General features: G+C 45.0%; 1 long non-coding RNA gene, 1 other non-coding gene and 1 pseudogene across 2 annotated transcripts; 2 read left to right on the forward strand and 1 right to left on the reverse strand.

Annotated features, from left to right (window-relative positions):
* The first annotated feature begins 837 nt into the window (after positions 1-837).
* LOC129398044 (uncharacterized) lies at positions 838-16,396 on the forward strand. Its single transcript, XR_008625772.1, has 3 exons — positions 838-2,541; positions 15,283-15,440; positions 16,133-16,396. It is a non-coding gene; the product is annotated as an uncharacterized LOC129398044 (long non-coding RNA).
* On the forward strand, positions 2,198-2,359 carry LOC112438757 (U1 spliceosomal RNA). Its single transcript, XR_003027119.1, has one exon. It is a non-coding gene; the product is annotated as a U1 spliceosomal RNA (small nuclear RNA).
* Positions 16,397-16,492: 96 nt separating the features above from the next.
* Positions 16,493-25,422, reverse strand: LOC134730440 (uncharacterized; annotated as a pseudogene).
* Positions 25,423-25,844: the final 422 nt, after the last annotated feature.

The following is a 25,844-nucleotide window of genomic DNA, read 5'->3' on the forward strand; positions in this document are numbered from 1 at the left end:
CAAAATCAACCAGTCTCTTAGCCCCCACTCAGAAGCTGGCTCAGTGCAGGAGGGCCATTTTCCACACCCCTGTGATTTCATCCCCAACAATCAGCACCGCCCAAGCCCTAGCCCCCTCCCCACCAAACTGTCTTTGAAAACCCTTTACCTCCAAGTCTTCAGTGAGATCGATTTGAGTAATAACTCTGTCCCCCACATGTCGTGGCTGGCCTGTGTCAATTAAATTCTTTACCTCAATGCCATGGTCTCCATGAATTGATTTTGTATGTACAGTGGGCAGGAAGAACCCATCAGGCGGTTACATCTGCAGGATGGTGCCAGTTCTTTCCACAAAGGCTGGTCAGATACCCAGAAAGTATTTCTCCACTACTACCTGGACAATGTGTCTCCCTGTCAGTATCCAGGGAATGGGGCCTGGCTCAAATATTTAGTATTCAGCAGTTATTACTACACTGTCACCTAATCTCTCATTTTCAATATTTTGCCATGCCTTCCAGTGGCCTAACTGGCCACCATGCCACAGAATCTTTCCTTTATGGTCTCCAAGGAGAACTCTCCACTCGATGTTTTGTGATTTGAGCAATGGAATAGAATCTGATACTGGTGGCCTGGGGAAAGTCCCCGGACACTAGTGGGATCTCGACTCCAGCTGTGGTGTCCAGGCTCTTGACACCATCTCAAGAACAAAGTCAAGGATGAGTCAGCAAACAGTGAAAGAAGAGATTTATTGCAAAGCAAAAAGTACACACTCAAGAAAGGGGAGTTCGGGCATACCCGACAGAGAACAATGGGTTCTGGGGTCTCATCTTGATTGGTTTCTCTAACCAAGGAGTGGAATAGTCATGAAAATTCCTGGGTAAAGGTGGAGATTTCTCGGAACTGTGGTGCCATCCATTTTTACATCACATATTGGTCTCAGAACTGTCATGGCACTGGTGGGTGTGTGATTTAGTATGTTAATGAGCATATAATGAGGGCCTCGGTAAAACCTACATCAAATCCAGCACCACATTGGGTCCAGTCAGTCTTAGCCAGCTTGGTCCACACTCCGGTTTTTCAGCGTCTTATCAGCCCATAGCCTCAAGTCGTGTAAATCTGCTGCCTATAATTTGTTATCCTGTGACCACCCTGTATTATTCCTGTCTCAAATCTACTTGTAAATATTCAAATGGTCTTTGACTTGGGCATTCCAACTTTGCTTACTTCACAGTGTTTCCTGCGTTAAAATCCAATATAAGAAAAGATGATCCAGACATTTGTTAAACATCTCAAATAAGATGTATCCCAAGTATTTGTGTCAAATTTGGATTATTTTGGTTTTGTCTTTGCAGAATATAAAAAACTAACATGAGGTAAGCACTAAGGTCTGGAGATGGCTGTGCAAGAGATGACAAAGTCCAACACCATGTGTCCAATCATCTCTTCTGGGGCAGCATATTTTTCTACAATACTGAATTTGGAAAAAAAACCCAACAACATCAAAAAAAAAAAAAAAACCTACAAGATTCGTGAAACTGTACAACTGTCTTTATAACATTACCAGTGATAAAATCAGTAAGGAAGGCTGGTTTGCAGTCATCTGAGCAGTCTCTTTACTTTCATAAATATGGTTTCTCTCTGATATTAAACGGCTTCCAATTTCAACCGGAATGCTACCTCCCAAGGATAAGGATGTGAAGAGAATCGGTTTCTTTTGTAATCCTAAACGTTCTAGTCTGCGAATTAAAAGCCATTATTTGAAGGGTGCCCAGGCTCCATCTGGCCGCCGAAAGTTTGCTCCGCAACGCAGGCTAAGGACAAGCTTCTTTGGGCAAGAACAGATGCGGGGGCGGGAGGGAAAAAGGGAGAGGCAGACTTCATTTCCCCTTGCCGGCTGAGACAGCGGGTTGGTCGGCTGAGCGGCAGAAAGGCAGACGGGGACTGGGAAAGGCACTGTCGGTGACATCACGGATAGGGCGACTTCTATGTAGATGAGGCAGCGCAGGGGCTGCTGCTTCCCCACCTGCTGCTTCCCCACCTGCTGCTTCGCCACGAAGGAGTTTCCGTGCTGTGGGAGCGGGTTCAGGACCGCTGGTCGGACCTGAGAGACACAGCTGTGTGTCAGGGCTAGGAGGGCTCGGGGGTGCGCTGGGCAAGTGACCGTGCGTGTAAAGGGTGAGGTGTATGAGGCAGTGGTGGGGCGGAGTTGCAGAGGCTTATACTTCCCTCTCAGGAGACATACTATGCTTACAAAAGTGGTTTTTCAGGGTGAGGATTATCAGTTGTACTCTGGATGTGCCCATCCCTGCAGTTGTTCCCAAATGCGAGAATCTTGGCTGCATAATTTGTGGTAGTGCGGGACTGCGTTCGCGTTTTCGCCTGATTTTTTCTGTGCTTTAAAAAGTAGCCTGTACGCCAGCAGTTATCTTTTTCTTTTGTTGCTTTGTGTCTTGGGTTGCGTCCCAGGTGTTATTCTTACAGTGGAAGGCTGGGGAATAGGAAGTAACATGTCGACTCTGCCGGAGGAGGAGAAATAAGAAGCGTCAGCTGTTGTAACACAAGGTAACTAGCGTGAAGGCCGTACAGCTTTTCCGTTTCTAGGTGGGGCTGTTTTTTGCAGAGATTGGTTCATGGTGTCCAGTGTCTTGGGTTCTCACGATCTGTAAAAATCTTCTTGTTTTTCCCTAGCACCCAGTCACCTTTTATACAGCCTCTGCTTCTAACTGCAGTCCCTACAGGAGTTTGTAGGATTTCTGTGCTAGCGGTGAATGTGTTCTCACCTCATAGAGCCAGGTACAAACTACGCAGACGGAGGCTGTTCTTTGGGAAGAAAGCAGGGCCTTTGGGGCTCTTAGTGTCCCCGTTGGGTTGTAGACATAACACGCTTACTTTGTGGAGGGGAACGGCTCTCCCAGAGCCCAGGTGCCCTAACGCAATTCACTGAGGCCCGCAGGTCAGAACCGCAGTCTCACATGTCTTGGCCGAAATGCGCTGCGATCCTCCCTGAAATATAAGGCGGGAAGTTTTACGAGGAGCCGGGTCCAGTTTCCCTACTATCTTCTGCCGCTTACATATCTAGTCTTTCTTCAGACTTCATTTAAGCGACAGCTTCTTGTTTGATGTCTCACTTCCACATCCTACATCCATTGCCAGGCAACTTTCTAGATAGCACCCCGACCCATCCTTCCCACCCGCAAGCAGCCCTTTCCTATTTCTGGCGCCAGTGTCCTCCCCCTCCCTCTTTCTTCAGGCACTCCCTTATCACCTTCATGGACAGAAAATGCTTAGCTCTCTCAACCTGCGATTTACACCTGACACGCGTCAGTACCCTGGCAAATTCCCTAAAACCCCTTCTCAAATGGCACTGTAAATTCATCTCTTTTTAACTCCCAGAAGTATCTAATTGGTTTTGTCCCTGCACTACATGAATACTAGTATTCTACTACAGAAGAAAACCCCAGGCCTAGCGATGGCGGTTCTGGGCATTGTGCCAGCTTCTCCCAGGGTATGTTTTCTGACCTCACCTACTTCTGATCAACTGAGGTCAGGAGTTCGAGACCAGTCTGACCAACATGGCGATACTCTTGTCTCTACTAAAAAAAAAAAAAAAAAAAAAAAAAAGGAGCTGGGCGTGGTGGTGTGTGTGAACCCGGGAGGCGGAGGTTGCAGTGAGCCCAGATCGCGCCACTGCACCCCAGCCTGGGGCGACAGAGCGAGACTCTGTCTCAAAAAAAAAAAAAAAAAAATTAGTTCATCTGAGACATATTATAGGAGACAGTAGAATCCTGTATCCAACAGGCACTTGGTGCGTATCTGAACCCACTGAGCTATTGGCTCATGTTCCCTCTGTTCTATTAAGTATCATGAGCAGAAATTGAGCTCTTTGGCTTTTACCCACTAAGTATGGCTATAGGACAGGTCTCTCTCTCTCTCTCTCTCTCATTATTGCATCATTATTTTTTGCCATCAGTGTGAGTTTTTGGTTTTGATGTTATGAAGTGAATTTCTGGGGACAATCTCTGTTGGGTTGTGTTGATAAGGATCCACTCCCTGTTTGGACAGCTAATCTGGTCTGTGAGTCTTTTTTATTGCCTATTTATTGTCCTGAGAATAATGGTATTTCCTGATATTTGAGACTGCAGCAATAATAAGCTGTTCATATCTTGTCTTTCCAATGTTTGGTAAAAGTTTTATGGGCCCAATAGTTGTCAATATCTGCAAGAGTGGCATCCCTGTTACAAGAGTGATCTTACTACTCCACGTCCCCCCTCCCACCCAACTTCGTTCCGTAGGAGCTCTTGGCTTTAACAAATTTACTATATCTAAAAGACGTCTTAGCACAGGAAGAACACTAAATCTGTAGCATGTAAGGAGCAGTTTTCTTTGATTGGTATATTCAGGTTTCTAACCAGCTGAAAAGTTCAAATACATGTCCTTTAAGGATTAAGTTTAAACCACACTACAGAAAGGAGAGAAAAGATTTATATGATCACATATAAGCAATGGAATCAGCAATATGAGCACTTCTCACAACTATACAAATCAAATTTAATAATCTCCAGAACATTAAGGAAGTTCAGCCCTTAATGAAAATGAATGAAAAGAAATTATTCACCCATTGTTATATGTCCTGGAAAGAGAATGTCCTGCCGGACTCAAAAGGGTATCACAATATTACTCAGATTTTTCAGCAATGAAGGCCCTCCAAGGATCTAATGATGTTAATATTTTCAGTTTTTTTCCTTCACTGATAAACATTGTTAATAGATACCATTGTCTCTGTTTTCACCTTAAGTGATGTTATTAGCAAAATTTGTTTCTTTAGAATGCCCCCTAGTTTGGTGGAAGGAATTTTCCTGCTTTATGAATATAGGGTATTTTCTCATGAAACAAATTGGCATACTCTTTCAGTGAAGTGAATAGATAAATTAGGTCTCTAAAATTTTAAAGGAGTCACTGCCCCAATTATCTTAGGAACAATAATAATCACTTACATAAGATTAAAATAAGAAAATTAAGCCAGGTATGGTGGCTCATTGCTGCAATCCCAGCACTTTAGGAGGCTGAGGAGGGAGAATCAATTGAGGTTAGGAGTTGAAGACCAGCCTGGGGAGCATAGTGAAACCCCTGTCTCTACAAATTTTTAAGTATTAGCTAATTTTTTTAAAGTTGGCTGGGCATGATAATGCATGACTGTAATCTCAGCTACTAAGGAGACTGAGGCAGGCTGCAGTGAACTATTATTGCACCACTGCCCTGCAGCCTGGGTGAAAGAGTAAGACGCCCAACTCAAAAAAAAAAAAAAAAAAAAAAAAGAAAAGAAAAAGAAAGAAAATTAAGAATTTGTTGAAAATTGTTTTACTACAATGCTAGGCTGCATGTCTTGTGCCTGTACTCCCAGCAACTCAACAGGCTGAGGTGGAAGGATTGCTTTAGGCCAGCAGTTGGAGACCAGCCTGGGCAACAGGGCAAGACCCCATCTCTAAAAAAATGCAAGGCAAGCTGAACCAGGAGGATTGCCTGAGCCCAGAAGTTCCAAGTTGGTCTGCTATGATTGCCCTGCTGCACTCTAGCCTGGATAACAGAGCAAGACACTGTGCCTTATTTTTTATTTCATTTTACTTTTTTACTACTTATGATTATTTATTTATTTATTTTTGAGGCAGAGTCTTGCTCTGTAGCCCAGGCTAGAGTGCAGTAGTGCGATCTCAGCTCACTGCAAGCTCCGCCTCCCAGGTTGAAGCTATTTCCCTGCCTCAGCCTCTAGAGTAGCTGGGATTACAGGCGCATGCCACCATGCCCAGCTAATTTTTATAGTTTTAGTAGAGACAGGGTTTCACCATTTTTCCCAGGCTGGTCTCAAACTCCTGACCTCAAGTTATGCACCTGTCAGCATCCCAAAGTGCTGGGATTACAGGTGTGAGCCACCTCGCCCAGCCTACTTAGGACGCTTGAAATGTGAGGTTTCATTAGGGAAAAATTTTCTTGTGGAATTTCTAACATGAAAAAATAATAGATTTAGCTGTAGATTAAATTAATGGTCTTGATAGTTTGGTACAATAAAATAAATGAAATGAAGTTGATAGAGAGGAATCTTTGATGCTTTTGAACAATTTAAATAATGTAAATATTTAATATATAAAGACATGAAAAAATTCATTATGTTATTTTTTTAAATTTATTTTATTTTATTTTTGAGATGGAGTCTCACTCTGTTGCCTAGGCTGAAGTGCAGTGGTGCAATTTCAGCTCACTGCAACCTCTGCCTCCCGGGTTCAAGTGATTCTCCTGCCTCAGCCTCCTGAGTAGCTGGGATTACAGGCGCACACTACCACACCTGGCTAATTTTTGTATTTTTAGTAGATACGGGGTTTCACCATGTTGGTCCGGCTGGTCTCAAACTCCTGACCTTGTGATCTGCCCTCTACGGCTTCCCAAAGTGCTGGGATTGCAGGCGTGAGCCACTGCACCCAGCCCATTACATTATTTTTCAAAAATCAGTGTGACTCTTTTGACAAATTAGAATGGTTTAATGATCTTAGTTAGGCTGGGCGCAGTGGCTCATGCCTGTAATCCCAGCACTTTGGGAGCCCAAGGTCAGGAGTTCGAGACCAGCCTGGCCAACATGGTGAAACCCTGTCTCTACTAAAAATACAAAAATTAGCCAGGCATGGTTGTGGGCTCCTGTAATCCCAGTTACTCAGAAGGCTGAGGCAGGAGAATTGCTTGAACCAGGGAGGCAGAAGTTGCAGTGAGCCAAGATCATGCCACTGCACTCCAGCCTGGGTGACAGAGTGAGACTCTGTCTCAAAAAAAATATATATATAAAAAATTAAAATTATGTGTTCAAGTAAATTAAATACATAGCAATGAAAAGGAGGCCTAGCATGACTAACTGCATTTTGCTCCTAACCCTTCCTGCCCTGTGGTGATATCTTTCAGGCTAACTGCTTTTTCTTATTTCTGCAGATAGGCCCCTCCCGAGCTATCTATGGGAGGGATTTAGCTTACAGTTTAACTTTAAAGCACAGATGATCATAATCCCTTCCCCAAACTGACTCCTGAGAAGATAAAGAGGTTGTATGCACAAGTAACAGTGTTATGTTGAAGATTTATAAGAGCATTGTGACCTGACAAAAGACAAAGAATTTTCACCATCCCCTTTGGCTCTCACTGCAGCCCACAAGTCTGTCATTGTCAGACCTCTTCACCTCAACCACCTCCTTCTTCCTCCCTTCCCTAACGTACAAGGATCCTGAAAATTGTATTAATTTAAGATGGTTCTTTAGAATATTTGTTCACCATCTCTTCAGTTTGGTGGCTCTCTGGAATAAAGTCACCTTCCCTGCCCCTACACCTTGTCCCTGGACTTACTGGCTGTCATGCAGCAAGCAGTGAGTGCAGTGTGCAGTGAGCTGAGATCACACTACTGCACTCCAGTCTGGGTGACATAGTGAGACCCTGTCTCAAAGGAGAGAAATTTGGTTTTACAACCAGACAAATTAAATGGGAGACTTACTTCCAATGAGACCTAGAAATTTCTAAATTTCTAAAATTTCTAAAAGAACTGAGAAAATTGCCTCCATTGAGGAAATAAGCTGAAGGAGGTAAACTGACATTTTCTGAATTGAGAAATATTGAGGAGGCTTTGTCTCTTTCGCCTCCAACTGCTCCTTTTCCTCCTGCCCCTGCACCTGCATAGTCTTTCTTACCTGAGCCTTCCTGTCTTGCCTTGCCTCTTCTTCCATTACCATCACCTGAGGAAAGTCCCCAGAGCTCTGGCCCCTTCCCTGAAACTTCTGTTCTGACAGCCCCTTTCAAGGTAAAACCCAAACCCACAGGAAGAGGGGAGCCTACCATTGTGTATACCGCTTCACCAAAACGTGAATTAAGATTATAAAGGACTTCCCTGATCTAAATTTAAATACATTTCGCTCTTCTGTTTCTAAAGCAGGCTCCAAGATCCCACAGGGTGTGGCAGAAAATTTGACTTAACTGTTGAAATCTTTGAGCCCAAATATTCTGACCTTTATCAATTAATTCACATGATGGTGAAGAAGGCAAGGCCACTAACTGGTTGCAAAAGGCAAATTGGAAGGATTTTCAAAAAGAGACTGAAGCAGAACATGAAAGGTTCACATTTTAGCCAAATATCTCCATGTTGCCATTCCCCAGGTCCCTCCTAAAAATATAGATTGGAGGCTAATTCAGCAATGTACTAAAAAGCCAGACAAATCTGTCTTTGCTTACTCAAAATGGTTTGAGAGCCAGGCGTGGTAGCTCATGCCTGTAATCCCAGCACTTTGGGAGGCCGAGGCAGGTGGATCACTTGAGGTAAGGAGTTAGAGACTGGCCTGCCAACATGGTGAAACCCTGTCTCTACTGAAAATACAAAAATTAGCTGGGTGGCTACTCAGGAGGCTGAAGCAAAAGAATCACTTGAACCCGGGAGGTGGATGTTGCAGTGAGCTGAGATCCTGCCACTGCAATAGAGCCTGGGCAACACATCAAGACTCCATCTTAAAAAGAAAAAAAAAAAGAAAAAAATTAGCAGGGTAGTAGAAATATAATGCACACGAGAATGACAATCTGTATTCCAGAATAGTAAGGGAACCTATTCCATTAGGGAGCCAACTGAAAACATCAAATCCCAGTTCACACCCCAGGGTGTGGTGTCACGCACCTGTAGTCCCAGCTACTTGGGAGGATTAGTAAGGAGGTTTGCTTGAATTCATGAGATCAAGGCAGAAGTAAACCCTGATCATGCCACCACACTGCAGCCTGGGTGACAGTGAGACCTTGTCTCAAAAACAAACAAACAAACAAAAAACCCCACAAAACCAAGCAACAACAACAAATTGTCATATCACTCTGAAATGACAGTGGCAAACATCACTTTGCTATTGGAAAATTAAAAGGAAAACACTCCCTCTTGCTATCAACCTGGCCCCTTGCTCTAACATGTCTGACCCATGGTTTAAAATGCCCAAAAGCTGATGTACTCAAATTATAGTACACTTACCTGTTCTGCACCAGCATTTATTTTTGTCTGGAGGAGATCACCATCCATGGTCCTATAAATGTCTAACAGCATGGAATGATGAAGGGCAGTGTCTTTTAGGATATTTGGATATATATTTATATATATATAAATATATATTTCTGTAAATATATATATATTTCTGAAGAAACCCAACATTGGGCGAGTTCCCTCAAACTTTTCACTAGTCATGACCACTGCTCTATTTTAGATAGAGATTCTGTGGGGCAAAACCTGAGAATTATCTGCCTGGCTATCAAGAAGATAGCTCCTTGCATTTTTGGGGGAGAACACTTTGCTTCAGGGGACTGTTTCCTCCCAGGATTACAAATCTTTCTGTAACCTCAGGAAACATTGCTGATGAAAATCAGGCATGGTGGCTCTGGCCTGTAATCCCAGTGACTCTGTGGCTGAGGCAGGAGGATCACTTAAGCCCAGGAGTTCGAGGCTGCAGTGAGCTGTGCTGGCACAACTGCACTCCAGCCTGGGCCACAGAGCCAGACACTGTCTTCGAAAGAAAAAGAAAGAAAAACACTGCTGGTGAAACTGCAGCCTCTTTTGCAGCTCAATAAAAAGCTATTTATTCACTGGCTAAGGTTGTACTAGATAATCACATCACTTTAGATGACATATTTAGCTGAGCAGGGAGATGTATGTGTGGTGGCAAATACCTTTTGTTGCATATACATAAATATTTCCCATGCAGTAGAGACGGGGTTTCACCATGTTAGTCAGGCAGGTCTCGAATTCCTGACCTCAGGTGATCCACCCGCCTCGGCCTCCCAAAATGCTGGGATTACAGGCGTGAGCCACTGTCCGTCCCGGCGAAGAAGAGAACTTTTATGAGGAGTGTGAGCCTTTTCAAATTCTCAGGCCCAGAGAGGCATTACATTAAGACTGCAACCACATTCCGCTTCCTTTTTGTACAGTACTGTATTTGAAAAACAAAAAACCAAACCTACAAGATTCATGAAATTGGACAACTTTCTTTATAACACTACTACTGGTAAAACCAGTAAGGATGGCTGGTTTGCCTCTCTAGTTTCATAGATATGATTTCTCCCTGATATTGAAGGGCTTCCAATTTTAAGTGGAATGCTATTTCACAAACATAACCAGATTTGAAAGGAACCAGTTTTCTTTGTAATCCTAAACGTTCTAGTCTGCGAATTAAAAGCCTTTATTTGAAGACGGGTGCACAGGCTTCCAGCTGGCTGCCAGAAGGGTCCTCCGCAGGGCACAGGTTAAGTAGTCACCTCTTTGGGAGAGACTAGATACGGGGTCTTGGCGCACCTCCCCAAAGGACAAGGCGGGAAGGAAAGGAGGCACAGGCAGACGTCACTTCCCCCGCCTGCTCCGGCAGCGTGTTCGTCGGCTGAGTGGCAGAGGGTTGGGCGGAAGAACAGAAGGGGACTGGGAAAGGCACTGTCGGTGACGTCACCGATAGGGCATTTCTGTGTAGATGAGGCAGCACAGGGCTGCTGCTTCGCCAGGGAGAATTTCCCGTGCTGTAGGAGCAAGTCCAGGACCACTGGGTGGATGTGAGAGTCCCAGCTGTGTGTTAGGCTAGGAGGGCTTGGGGTGGTTGGGGATAGGCGGGGGTGGTTCTCGGGGCAAGTGACTGTGGGTGTAAAGGGTGAGGCATATGGAGCTGTGGCAGGGCGGAGGTATGTGGACTGCCACTTATCTGGCAGGGGAAATCCTATGGTTACCAAAGTGATTCGTCCTAAGTTTGAGGCTCATCCATTGCACTCCAGATGTGCTGTTCTCTTGTTGTTTCCCCTAATGTGTGAAGCTCAGCTGCATAACTGAGCTTCACAGTACTTAACTTACTCCAAGACCAGCAATAGATAGAGCCCTAGCAGATCCTTGATAACACTGTCTGAAAAGCCAGAGCCCCAGGGAATGAGTTCCAGAGACTGTCTACACAGTCTGCCCCTAGCACGGATAAGGATAAGAGGAAAAAACAACAAATGCCTTTACTACCTTCTCTTTCCCCCTTACCATTTCTGGTTTTGTAAGTTCCTGACTTCCCTTCAGTGCAGCTGCAAGGTCACCAGCTATGCTTGCGTTACAAGACCTGTCAGTTTGATTAACTGCCTTCTTTCTGCTTCTGTAAGCCCTCTAGCCTGCCCAGCGAGTTTTGCGCCAGCAAATTCCCACGACGCAATTCAAACTAGCCAACCCCCCCTTTCAGAAGAGTGTATAAAAGTCAAACCTTGGCCATGCATGGTGGCTCACGCCTGTAATCCCAGCACTTTGGGAGGCTGAGGCGGGCGGATCAGGAGGTCAGGAGACCGAGACCATCCTGGCTAACACAGTGAAACCCCATCTCTACTAAAAATACAAAAGAATTAGCTGGGCGTGGTGGCGGCAGCCTGTAGTCCCAGCTACTCCAGAGGCTGAGGCAGGTGAATGGCGTGAATCTGGGAGGTGGAGCATGCAGTGAGCCGAGATCGCCACTGCACTCCAACCTGGGTGACAGAGCGAGACTCTGCCAAAAAAAAAAAGGTCAAGCCCTGCCTTTGTTCGAGGCTCAGGCTTTGGATGTTAATCTACTAGGCCTGAGTGCACTCAAAATCCTCCTGTTCCACCCATTGGTCTCTCTGGTCTCCTGATTCCCGCAACAGTAGTGGGGGACTGTGTTCACACTTTCCCCTGGTCTTTGATAGTATGAATAATAGACAGCATTTTTTTTTTCTCCTATAGTCGCAGGCTTGGTCTCCATGATTGTATGGTGTGGTCAGCTGTTTTTGTTTTTGTGAGACCTTGTTTTCTTGTTTACTGTCCTGGAACAGATGTCTGTAGTCACTTGTTTCCTCGGGAGGCAAAGTTCAGTCTCTGTCGGGGAGGCCTCTCATGTTAGCTGCAGTGGTACTTGGCAGGCAGGGCTCAGGGATCTAGGCTTCCCTGCTTTGTAGATTGCTCAATGGTTCCCAGGGCCCACTGGCTTTTAACACCACTTGAAAACCTCAGTGTTTTTCTGCTGTCCCCAGAATCACCTCTTACACAGCCTCTTTTTGTTTGTTTGTTTGTCTTTTTCCCTGAGACGGAGTCTCATTGTATCGGGTGGGATCTTGGTTCAAGCAATCCTCCCACCTCAGCCTCTGGAGTAGCACAGGCATGAGCCACCATGGCTGGCTAATTTCTGTTCTTGTTTTTGTTGTTGTTGTTATTGTTTTGTTTTTTTAAGAGTTGAAGTTTTGCCATGTTGCCCAGGTTGGTCTCCAGCTCCTGGACTCAAGTGATCCTCCCTGCCCTGGCCTTCTAAACTGCTGAGATTACAGGTGTGATCCATCACACCTGGACAGCCCCTACTTTTCACCATAGCATTCATGGGAGTTTGTAGGATTTCTGTGCTGGGGGGAACGTGTACTCAGCTCATAGAGCCAAGTAGAAATTGTACTTGGAACTGGTGCCATTGGGTTGTAGACATAACATGCTTGCTCTTTGTATGGGAAGGGCTTTACTGGTGCCTTGGTGCCCCTGCACAGGGCATCGAGGCCTGCAGGTCAGAATGGCAGTCTCACCTATGTGTTTGTATAATACACAGCAATTCTCCCTGGAATATAAGATGAGAGGTCTTGTGAGGTTCCTACAAGTAAGAAGACAAATTTCCCTGCAGTTCATACTGACAAAATTCAAAATTAATAATAACAGCCCAATCTCTTAGATGACAAGTGTCCTTTACATTGACTGGAACTGCCCTGCTTGCCTCAGCTCCCCTGTGCAGGTGCAGCCCTTGCTTCCCTCCACACAGGTCATTTCCTCCCTGCTTTCTCCAAAAGAGAGAGACAGTGGTTCTGCAGGACCACAGTGCTCAAGGCCTTCCAGGGCCAAAAATCTCAGAACGAGTTGCCCTGTCCTGCCTGTACCTCACAACTGACCTAGAAATGGCCTTTGGGGGAAATGGTCACCAGAGCTGGGGCCTGGGTACTAGGCCAGGTTGCCCTGCAGGAGGGGAAGCACTCAGGGTTAAAGGGGGCCAAGCACCAAGACCTCAGCATCCTCAACCTCCAAAAGGACTTAGAGAGATGCATAAACTGAGACAGGGTTCCTTTTTCAAGGAAAGAGACTTTCGAGGAAGACCCCAGGGCTCTGAACCAAAATCCAGATTTTTCCCCATCTGCAGCTTAATTCTACCTTAGTTGGTGCAACTTCATCCTTCCCCTATGCTCAGGACAAAAAACAGTTCTTCTATAGGCTGGTCGTTCTCTGGCCCCATACATCCTATTGGTCAGAAAATCATGTTTTTTCTTTGGTTAACTGCAGACTTTGGTCTGCACAATCTTTTTCTTTCTTGGTCTGAAAACCACCCAATAGTCTCCTATGTAGCTTTTTTGGATAATCCTAGAAATGGACCCTTCTGGTCTTACAGCTTGAAACTTAATATTTGTTTTATCTGAGTTCCTTCCTCAGGAAACGACCTTCAGGCCTCTCAAAAAAGCTATCAAGGAACTGAAATTCATCCAGACAATGAGACGCTGGGACCTCTCATTCATCATGATTGCTTCTTTGTTCTTCCCTAGTTCCTGTTTTCTTATACATTGTTACATTTCTTCCCTGCCATCTAAACCTCTAGTTTTGATTGGTCAGGGAGATGGATTTGAGACTGAGTTCTCATCTCCCCCACTGCAGCACCCTATTAAAGCCCCTTCCTTTGCAATAATCATCTCAGTGATTGGCTTTTTGTGCAGCAAGCAGCAGGAATCTCAGATCTCTGAATGTTGGCAAAGGAGTCTCCTGATAAAGGCAGGATGGATTCTACTGACTGACATCAAAATGATCAGATATTTGAAAGCCTTAACCTCGGGGTCAGGGTTTGGGCCCCTCTTGCACTTTTTCTTTGGACCTACCCATCAAAATCAGCCTAGCCAGGCCTGTCTTCAAGGCCCAGGGGTAGGGCCAGATCCTCCTGATGCTTCTTGACGCTTCTCCCACCTAGTCGGCAGCCACCCTTTCCCTGTGACCTGCAGAGAAGCTTCAGGGGGCATTTATTCAATTTGCTAGGAGCCCACGAGGCACAGGTACATAGTGACTCTGTGGTTCCCATTGCACCCTCCACCCTCCTTGGTCCTCTTGCTGTCTCCTGCAGGTGGTAACATTCTGGGTGAGCTTGGGTGCTGAAGACACCCAGGCAGGGAGGGTAGAGAAGGGCACCAGCCCCTTAGGTCCTGCACATTAGGGATCCCAAAAAGTTCTTGAAGAAACAGAAAGGGAGCGTTGGGAGTAGATCAAAGGGAAAGAAAGAAATCCTAGGAGATTTCCTATCTGAAGGCACTGAGTTCCAGTCTCTGTTGGAGACCAAAGCAGATAACTTTGCCCTGACTCCTAGTGAGGAAGCCATGCTTTGTCCTCTCTTGTTTAGCGCTTGATCCTGTAGCACTTGATTGTCTCTCCCGGGCTTTCTATGGATTCCAGGGATGCAACTGAGAAGTTTGTTTTTAATGCACTTTTACTTGAAGGAAGAGTATTTTAGGCCAGGCACGGTGGCTCATGCCTGTAATCCCAACACTTTGGGAGGCCAAGGTGGGCGGATTACTTGAGGTCAGGAGTTCGAGACCAGCCTGGCCAACTTGGTGAAACTCCGTCTCTACTAAAAATACAAAAATTAGCCGGGTGTGTTGACACTGTCCTGTAGTCCCAGCTACTTGCGAGGCTGAGGCAGGAGAATCCTGTGAACGTGGGAAGTGGAAGTTGCAGTGAGCTGATCTCAAAAAAAAAAGTATTTTAGAATCTTTTGGCAAAGGAAATGATTTCTGACAGGTTTTGCACTTAAGACATTCAGGTATGAGGAAAACACGAAAACCGCTATGCTAGGGAAAGCAAATGCTGTTGAGAATGTCTCACAAACACAGACTGCACGTCAGCAGATAGGTTTGACCCTCAGGTTGGGCACATTTTACTTTAAGTGCACTGTTGGTGGAACTTAAGATGAATCTAGGACATTCACAATGTGTGTGTGTGTGTGTGTGTGTGTGTGTGTGACAAGGTCTTGCTATCTTGCCCACATTGGTCTCCAACTCTGGGCCTCAATTGATCTTCCTGTGTTCGCCTCCCAAAGTGCTGGGACTACAGGCATGAACAACCTCGTCCAGCCCATTTTAATGTTTTTAATTTAAATACACATTCCAAAAATTGTATAACAAGTACAGGAAGCCCACTTTATGCCAGTTTTACAAAAACAAAGTGGCAACATCCTAAAGTACTGAAAGAAATAAAGTTTTCCTAGAATTCTATGTCGAAATGAAAAATCTTTCCAGAATATGACCGAAATGAGGACATTTAAAGACATACAGAAAATGAAAGAATTCAGCAACCCACACTGCAAGAAATGCAAAAGGAGTCCTCCAGGCCTAAGGATAAGGATACCAGACAGAAAACTGGATCTACATAAAGAAATGGAGAATACTGGAAATTGGTAGGTACATAGTTAAATATATATGTTCTTATTATATAAATCTTTTAAAATAATTTGACCGATTAAACAAAAGCAATAATAATGGATTCTGGGGTTTGTAACATGTCTAAAATCAAATTACATGACAACACTAGCATAATGGCCAGAAGGGGAGGTATAATGTCACTTGATGGCACTGATGAAGATGTATTCTGGAAACCTGAAAGCCATCACTGAAAAAGCAAAAGCAGGAAAAGAAGCTAGGGAGCGGTGGACCAGATGAAAGAAAGAGTTATAGATAATAAGCCAAGAAAGGAAAGAAAATGGAATGATATAAAAACCACGTAAACACTATGCTGGAGCAACTGCTCTCCAGGCCTCTACACTATAGAAATACACCAGTGGCCAATGAGAAGTGTACAAGAATGATGACTGCAGCATTATTTGTAACCATAAAATAATAGAGCCCATGTACTTTCAAAGATACATGAAAAGGGTTTTATTTATTTAACAAACACAAACAATTGTACAAACGAAGCAAGTCCTTTGCCAAAAGGAACACAGAGGGTCATGATGATGCTACTTCTCCTGGGATTTCAGGGTTCTCAGATGCCTAGTTTTCTGTCTAGTTCTTCTGGAAGATGTTATTGTTTGGGAGTTATAGGTCCTGGCGTTTGGAGCTATTCCGTGTTCTCTCTCAATTTTCCCCTCAGTTCCTCCCTATTCTGCTTCAACAACAACAACAAAAAACAATTCTCACCTCCAGAAGATCCAGCCTGTGCCTCTGCAAGAGGCCTTCGGGAGGTCTGGATGTCTGGTCCACCGCTCCCCGGCTTCTTTCCCTGCTTTTACTTTTCCCTTCCCCCGCTCCTGCCCTTCTGCCTCAGGACCCTACCACCGCCCAGCTGAGCCCCCGCGGCTCCACCGCGGCAGAAAGGTGCACTGGAGGCCCTGCCCGTTGCCCGCCCCAGGGGATGCTGAGAAATCAACGTGAATAAACGCTTTGAAAAAAGAACTTCCCCATGGAAAAATCTCATGATTTCTATTCTTGGGGTTCTTCAAGAGACTAAAAGCTAAAGGCGACGATGGCCCCCGGGAGGTCGAGGCTGCAGTGAGCCGTGTTTGCACCACTGCACTCCAGCCTGGGCGACCAAGCGAGACCCTATCTCAAAAGCAAAACAAAACTTCCCCGTGGAAAAATATTTCATGATTTCCATTTTCAGCGCCCTTCAAAGGACTAAAAGCTAAAGGGGCAATGGATTAATTCAACAAGTCCTAGTCGTGCGCCCTGGTAAGTGCCAGACCCTGTTCCCCGCGAGGGGACCCACGAGCGACCCTCACCACAATCCCTGCTCTGTGTCCCGGTGCGGGACACAGGATCGGAAGATGGCAGCCGAAGTTCCGCAGCGGCCTCGAAAGTGACTGGGCAGGGTGGGCACAGGCTCCCTCACTGGGTGAAGGCTGCGCAAAGAACGGGAAGAGCCATCCCGGGAGCCCACTGGGTATTCAGCTTCCCTTAGGCCCCCAGGTGGCTCAGGTCCGGGTCGGGGCCGGGGCGTTTCCGGGGGCTTCTAAAGCAGGCTAGGGGCAAGGTCGTCCTGGTTCCAGAATCTCCCAACCTGCGGGTCTCCAACGAGACCAACACGATTCACCGCTGTAATCTCTCCGGTTTTCCAAGGCCTTGCACAGTCCTACTGTCTGGTGGGCTCTGAGGATGGGAGGGTTGGGGAGTGTTTGGTGAGTGCACCCTTCCTATAGTGCCCAGAAGAAGGTACACTACGTGTCTCTGTGGCACAATCGGTTAGCGCGTTCGGCTGTTAATCTAAAGGTTGGTGGCTAGAACCCACTGAGGGACGGCTGCTGCTCCAAGCCTGCTCCAGATTTTTTTTTTTTTTCTGAGACAGAGTCTTGCTCTGTCGCCAGGCTGGAGTGCAGTAGGGCGATCTCGGCTCTCTGCAACCTCTGCCTCCCGGGTTCAGGCGATTCCCCTGCCTCAGCCTCCCGAGTAGCTGGGACTACAGGCGCACGCCACCCTGCCTGCCTAATGTTTTGTATTTTAGTAGAGAGGGAGGGTTCACCTTGTTGGCGAGGATGGTCTCGATCAGCTGGCCTCGTGATCCGCCCGCCTCGGCCTCCCAAAGTGCTGGGATTACAGGTGTGAGCCACCGCGCCCAGCCGCCTGCTCCAGCTTTTAAAGCGTTCATGCATTATCGATCCCTAGATAAGTGGGGGAGATTATATCTTCCCAGAGTCCTAAGCCACTAGGGTTGTGTCTCTGTGGCACAATCAGTTGTCGCTTCCGAAAGGCCTAGCTAACTTTTGTATTTTTGTAGAGAAAGGGTTTCATTATATTGCCCAGGCTGGTCCCCAAACTCCTGGGCTCAGGCACCTCCGAGGTCTCCCAAAGTGCTAGGATTACAAGCATGAGCCACTGCACCAGGCCTTATATAATGCTTCTAATTTCAGCACATTTAGCGAACTTATCTTCTGGGGGAAAGGTACCAAATCATATTCCAATTTATTTCTCAACTCTAATAATGTCCCTTTCTTCATTTACTTGCCGACACAACAGATTTTCTCCCCCCCCCCCTTTTTTTTGAGACTACGTGTCGCTCTGTCACCCAGGATGGAGTGCAGTGGCGTGATCTCAGCTCACTGCAAACTCACTGCCCATCCCTGCCACCCCGGCTCTAGTGATCCTCCAGAATAGCTAGAACTACAGATGTGCACCATCAAATCCTACTTCTTTTTCTTTTTTTTTTTTTTAGATAGGGTCTTGCAATGTTGCCCAAGTTGGCCCCAGGAACCCCAACTTCGGGGCTCAGGAGATTTGCCTGCCTTGGCTTCCCAAAGTGCTGGGATTTCAGGTGTGAACCACCACACCTGGCTTAACAAACTTTCTATATATGTGCCCATAATATTATTTTCTTTCCTTTTTTTTTTTTTTTTTTTTGAGACACAGTCTTGCTCTGTTGCCCAGGCTGGAGTGCATTGGAGTGATCTCAGCTTACAAGCCTGTACGATCACACCCGGCTAATTTTTGTATTTTTAGTAGAGACAAGGTTTCATCATGTTGGTCAGGCTGGTCTCAAACTCCTGACCAGCCTCCCAACATGCTGGTATTACAGTCATGAGCCAGCACGCCTGGCCATGTGCCAATGATATTCTAATAACGGGACAAGTGCTTTCCTGGCTTAAGTAAGGGGGAGGTACAACAGGAGGACATGGTGGACATCACACACAGATACTCAGTTGCATAGGATGGACAGCTAAACTTCTAAGACATTTTACTTTTTGAGATAGGGTCTTTTTCTGTTGCCCAGGTTGCAGTGCAGTGGTATGGTCATAGTTCACTGTAAGCCTCAGCCTCCTGGGCTCAAGTGATCCTCCTGCCTCAGTCTCCCAAAGTGCTGGGATTACCAGCCTGAACCACTGCACCTGGCTGAGATATTTTAAAGTCCTCCAACATCTGTAATTGTTTCTTTTTATTTTATTATATATAAAATAAAATATATACATATTTTATTATAATTATCTGAAAGTAAATATATACAATTATATATTATGTATAATATGTATATATTTGATTATATATTATATTTTATTATACATATTTATTAATATATATATGTATGTAGTTTTTAGAGATGAGGTCTCACTATGTTGCCCAGGCTGGTCTTGAACTCCTGAGCTCAAGTGATACTCCCATCTTGGCCTCCCAGAGTACTGGGGTTATATGCATGAGCCACTGTGCCTGGCCCTGTTTCTTTTTCAAATTTAATTTATGTATTTTGAGACATGGTCTTACTCTGTCACCCAGGCTGGAGTGCAGTGGTGTAATCATGGCTCACTGCAGCCTCGACCTCCCCGGGCTCAGGGGATCCTCCCACCTCAGCCTCCTGAGTAGCTGGGACTACTAGCATGGACCACCATGCCCGGCTAAATTTTGTATTTTTTGTACAGACAGAGTTTCATCATGTTGCCCAGGCTGCTCTCCAAGACAGAGTTTCATCATGTTGCCCAGGCTGCTCTCCAACTCGTGAGCTCAAGTGGTCCGCCCACCTCAGCCTCCCAAAGTGTTGGTATTATAGGCATAAGCCACTGTGCCCAGCCTGTAATTGTTTCCTGTGGTGACCAAGTCACATTGGTCCAGAGAAGACAGGTCACAGTGACCTCTTTGACAGCCTTCTGCCAAGTCACTTATCCAAAGGGAGCAAAATCACAATGGTCCCAGACATTTTTTTCTCCTCTTTCCTCTTTTCTTTATAAATCTTGATTTTACTTTTATTTGATGAAAACCATCTAATGCCAGTTTCCCTTCTATATTAATGGAGAATGGGCATGCAGATAAGTGTCTCTATATTATTTCTTGACTAATTTTTTTCAGAGGCTATGTCCATAAAAATTAGCCCATCTGAGACCCATCATGGGAGCCAACAGAATCCTGCAGGTCCCTGGTGCAGACCTGGATCCTTAGAGCTATTGGCTCTTGTTCCCTCAGTTCTTCTGTGTTCATGAGCAAAAATTGATCTCATTTGCTTTTATATACTAAGCATTGTAATTGGACAAATCCTTCCTCTATCTCTCTCTCTCTCTTTCTCTCTCTCTCATTTTTGCATCACTGATTTCTGCCATCAGTGGCATCAATGTGGGTTTCTGGTTTTGATGTTATGAAGTGAATTTCTGGGGACAATCTCTGTTGGGTGGTGTTTGACAAGGATCCAGTCCCTGTTTGATGATACATGACAGCTAATCTAGTCTGTGAGTCTTTTTTGATTGTGTATTCATTGTCCTGAGGATAACGGTATTTCTTGATATTTGAGACTGCAGCAATCAGAAGTTGCTCATATCTTGTCTTTCCAACATTTGGTTACAATTTTTTGGGCCCAATAGCTGTCAATATCTGCAAGAGTGGCATCTCTATTATAAGGATGATCTTACTACTCAATGCCCCCCTCCCATCTAACTTCATTCCATAGGAGCTCTTGGCTTTAACAAATTACTATACCTAAAATAAATCTTAGTACAGAAAGAAAGAAAGAAAGAAAGAAAACTAAGTCTGTGGCATGTAAGGAGCAGTTTTCTTTGATTCATATACTCAGGTTTCTATTAGCTAAAAAACTCTAACCAGCTGAAATACATGTTCTTTAAGGATTAAGTTTAAATCACACTACAGAAAGAAGAAAAGAGATTTATATGATCACAAATAAGCAATGGAGTCAGCAATATAAGCACTTCTCACAACTATACAAATAAAAACTTTTTTTTGCTTAAGACAGAGTCACGCTCTGTCACCAAGGCTGGAGTGCAGTGGCACGATCTTGGCTCACTGCAGCCTTGGCCTCCCGGGTTCAAGTGACTCTTGTGCATCAGTCTCCTGAGTAGCTGGGATTACAGACATGTAACACCATGCCTGGCTAATTTTTGTACTTTTAGTAGAGATGGGTTTTCGCCATGTTGGCCAGGCTGGTCTCAAACTCCTGAACTCAAGTGATCTGCCCACCTTGGCCTCCCAAAGTGCTAGGATTACATGCATAAGCCACTGCGCCTGGCCACAAATCAAATTTAATAATCTCCAGAACATCAAGGAAGTTCAGCTCTTAATGAAAATGGATGAAAAATGATTTACTCACTTTTATATGCTCCGGAAAGGGAATGTCCTGGAAGACTCAAAAGGGTATCACAGAATTACTCAGATTTTCAGCAGTGAGGGTTTTCCAAGGATCTAATGATGTTCATTTTTTCAGTTTGTTTCCCACACTGAGAAGCATTATTAATAGATACCATTGCATCTGTTTTCACCTTAAATGATGTTACTTAAGGCAATTATTTGCTTTTGAATGCCCCCTAGTTTGGTGGAAAGAATTTTTCCGATTTATAAATAAATTTTCTTATGAAACCAATTGGCATACTCTTCCAGTGGAGTGAACAGATAAATTAAGTCTCTAAAACTTTAAAGAGATTACTGCCCCAGTTATCTTAAGGACAGTAATAATTATGTATATAAAATTAAAATATGAAAATTAAGCAGGGCGTGGTGCTCACACCTGTAATCTTAGCACTTTAGGCAGCTGAGGAGGGAAGAAGGATTGAAACCAGGAGTTCGATACCAGCCTGGGCAACATGGTGAGACGCCTGTCTCTACAAATTTTAAAAAATGAGCTGATTAAAAAAAAAACTAGTCAGCACAGTGGCTCACGTCTGTAGTCCCAGATGCTTGGGAGGCTGAGGCAGGAGGATCACTTGAGCCCAGGAGATCCAGGCTGCAGTGAACTATCATTGTACCACCGCACTCTAGCCTGGGTGACAGAGTAAGACCTCAACTCAAAATAAAATAAAATAAAGAATAAGAATAATTTCTTGACTTTTTTTTTTTTGCAATGCCAGGCTGGTTGACTCACACCTGTAATCCCAGCAAATCAGGAGGCTGAGGTGGGAGGATTGCTTTAGGCAAGGAATTGGAGACCAGCCCGGGCAACAGGGCAAGATGTCACGTCTAAAAAGTTAAAATTCAGGCTGAGCTGGGAGGACTGCCTGAGCCCAGAATTTCCAGGTTTGTCAGCTGTGGTTGCACCAGTGCACTCTCCCCTGGATGACAGCAACACCCTGTCTCTTACTTTTTTTTTTTTTTTTAAAACTACTTATGCTTTAAATGTGATGTTTCATTAGGGAAAACTTTTCTTGCTGAATTTGTAACATGAAAATATAATAGATTTAGCTGTAGATTAAATTAATGGTCTTGGCTGGGCATGGTGGCTCACACCTGTAATCCCAGCACTTTGGGAGGCTGAGGCGGGTGGATCATCTGAGGTCAGGAGTTCAAGACCAGCCTGGCCAACATGGTGAAACCCCGTCTCTACTACAATACAAAAATTAGCCAGGCATGGTGGCTGGCACCTCTAATCCCAGCTACTCGGGAAGCTGAGGCATGAGAATCGCTTGATTCCTGGAGGTGGAGGTTGCAGTGAACAGAGATCATGCCACTTCACTTTAGCATGGGTGGCACAGTAAGTGAGAGTGTGTCTCCAAAAAAAAAAAAAAAAAAGAAAGAAAAGAAAAGAAAGAAAAGAACTTTTTCATGTGAGGAAAATGGGCGCTTTCAAGTTAGCATGCCTAGAGCTAGGCATTAAAATGAAACACCAACCACATCCTACTTCCCTGCTTTTTAAAATTTTTTAAAAAATAATTTATTGTATTGAGATGGAATCTCACTCTGTTGCCCAGGCTGGAGTGCAGTGACAGGATTTTGGCCCACTGCAACCTCCTCCAGTCGGGTTGAAGTGATTCTCCTGCCACAGCCTCCTGAGTTGCTGCGACTAAAGGCATGAACCACAATGCCTGCCTATTTTTTTTTTTTTTTTTGTATATTTAGTAGAGACAGGGTTTCATCATGTTGGCCAGGCTGGTCTCAAACTCCTAACCTCAGGTGATCTGCCCACCTTGGCCTCCCAAAGTGTTGGAATTATAGGCATGGGCCACTGCCACTGGCCACTTCCCTACTTTTGAGCTATGTATTCATCCACTGAAACTGCTTGCTATTGCCACAGTTAGCTATAAAGTAACCTAATCACGTGCACTGGACACCATCTCTCACTCCCTGTAGCTGAACAATGTATAGCTAATCCCTAATCAATGTTATTTCTGTAAACCAGTGGGAGTTTCTGACAAGCAACTTTCTACCAGCCAACTCCCTGTCTCCCTTTTTGGTCTTTACAAACCTGCTTGTAACAAAGGCCAAACAGAACCCATATGCAAGATTGCTTGGGTCTGAGCCTTCCAGGCAACTATCCTCACATTGGCTCAAATAAACTCTTTAAATCATATTTTGTGCTTAAGCCCCTTCCTTCTAGGTTGACGTTTTTGGCCCTGGGAGCAGGATTCAGAGCAACTCATCTCTGACCATCTGACTATCCTCTCAAAGGCCTCCAGGGTGGCTAAATAGTAGTAAGAATTTCATTGGTGAGATCAGTTTGCAGTCCAGGAAGGGACAGTCTCTGGTGTGTGTCTTTGAAAAGGTGCTTTCTCTTCAGAGAGAGAGAGAGGGCAGGTTGGTTTTTGTGCCTCACAGGGTGTGTATCACACAATGGAGTTATACATATTCAGCAGGTTTGGAGAAACGCCATTTCTGAGGGGTATTGAGCTCATGTGCAAAGGGTAAACATATATGTAACATGCACCCCATCTTCACATTGGGAAGGGATTTGAGCATTAAAATAAGGTGGAAATCGGCTTTTTATGTCAAAAGGTGAACTGCTGGACACCAAGTCGGTTTGTGTGCAGTCCCTGTAACATGGCTGAAACTGGCTTGATATCCGCAGTTGCTTATGAGGAGAGAATGGAAGGCCACTCTTCTGTCCCATCAGAGGTCTAGTGATCTGGGTTGTAAATCCAGTTGAGAAGGGCTGGGAAGGTTTTGACAATTTGCTTGCTAGTTCTATTGTTAAGGAGTTTAGCAAGAGTGTGGTTTTTCCTGTAGCCATAGGAATTCAGGAAGTTGCCATGCCAGATGAGCCCTGAACCCTTGACCTGTAGCTAACTTTTGTTTCCTTAACTTTCGAGTCTGCCTTAGTCTCTAAGGGGGCATGTATTTTCGTCTCTCAGATCACACCACATTCCTCCTGGACTGGGTGCCTGGCCAGATCTGAAGCCCTTGAGTTCTGACTCTGAGAGAAAGAGTTGGGCAGTAGTAAGTGGTGAATCCTCCTGAAATCTGGACCTTCCCACTCTTTGGTTGAAGGCCTGGAGTTTGCTTGAGTGTCCTTTCCAGCTCTCCCTTTCTAGAACGGAGGTTTTCTGTCTTTACCCTGTGAGTAAGAGATTTGAGTTTCAGGGGGAAATAACTGCCTTTTCCACCTCTGCGTCAGGACAGAAAGTTTGGGTCACAGTCAGGCAAAGAGCTCCCCAGAGAGCTTCTGCCTTTTCTGCCTCTGTTCCTCAGCAGGAAGATCTGGGCCAAGGTATTGGCAGGTATGCTCTGGTGGTTTCGTTTTATGTAGCATGTTGTTTTGAACATTCGGACTTAGCTTTTCATTTGTGACTAGTTCCTGTTCTTAACTGGAAAGTGCACGGAGGTGTGTTCCCTTGCCCTGAAGAAAAGAAGTGATCTGCTCCCGCTGATCCATTCAGGTGCTCCAAGTGATCGGGGATGTTGCAGAGGTGTCGGGGTCATTACTCACCATGTGAAGGTGGCCCCATAGGGCACTCCCTATCAGAAGAACATCTTTATGAACCCCCTTTCCTGCTCTTCTGGGAGGGCATATGTGGGATGGGTCCCTCATAGCACATGCACTCTGTGGCCACCTGGTGGTTAGAAACAGTGGGAACCACTGAGACAGCGATACACAACTCCGGTGTTATCTGTAGGAGTGACGTCATAAGCACCACACTGTGACCCAAAACACATCGCAGGCCTTGGTCATCTGAAAAGCTCCTGAATTATGGGAAATCAAGCTTCAAAATTTAGCACACTGCGAAGAAACAAATGCCATTAGAAACACCAGCTGGGTTTATGTATAACATTTATGAGGCATTCTCTTGTAAATATCCAAGAAACTGGACCCACCTAACCAGGAAAAATCATAAGCAGAATGAAGAAAATTGGGATCTTTTGAAATGCTTAAAATAATTTATTAGTGTGCACAATTGGAAAAATTTGGTTTTAGAACCAAATTAAATGGGAGACTTACTTCCAATTATACCTAGAAATTTCTAAAACTGAGAAAATTATCTCCAGTGAGGAAGTAAGCTGAAGGAGCTAAACTGACATGTTTTCTGAACTGAGAAATATTGAGGAGGCTTTATCTCTTTCGCCCCCAACTGCTCCTTCTTCTCCTGCCCCTGTACCTGCATAGTCTCCCTTACCTGAGCCCTCCTTTCCTGCCTTGCCTCTTCTTCCATCACCATCACCTAAGGAAAGTCCCCAGGGCTCTGGTCCCTTCCCTGAAACTTCTGTTCTGACAGCCCCTTTCAAGGTAAAATCCACAGGAAGAAGGGAGCCTACCATTCTGTATACTGCTTCACCAAAATGTGAATTAAGAATATCATAAAAGACTTCCCTGGGCCGGGTGCAGTGGCTCACGCCTGTTATCCCAGCAGTTTGGGAGGACTAGGTGGGCAGATCATGAGTTCAGGAGTTCAAGACCAGCCTGGACAACATGGTGAAACCCCATCTATACTAAAAATACAAAAATTAGCCAGGCACGGTGGCACATGACTGTAATCCCAGCTACTCAGGATGCTGAGGCAGGAGAATCACTTGAACTTGGGAAATGGAGGTTGCAGTGAGCCGAGATTGCACCATTGCACTCCAGCCTGGGTGACAGAGCAGGACTCTATATCAAAAAAAAAAAAAAAAAAAAAAAAGACTTCCCTGATTGAAATTTAAATACATTTTCCCCTTCTAATTCTAAAGCAGCCTCCAAGATC

Source organism: Pan paniscus, chromosome 1, assembly GCF_029289425.2.
Source record: "Pan paniscus chromosome 1, NHGRI_mPanPan1-v2.0_pri, whole genome shotgun sequence".
In the NCBI taxonomy this organism is placed as follows: Eukaryota; Metazoa; Chordata; class Mammalia; order Primates; family Hominidae; genus Pan; species Pan paniscus.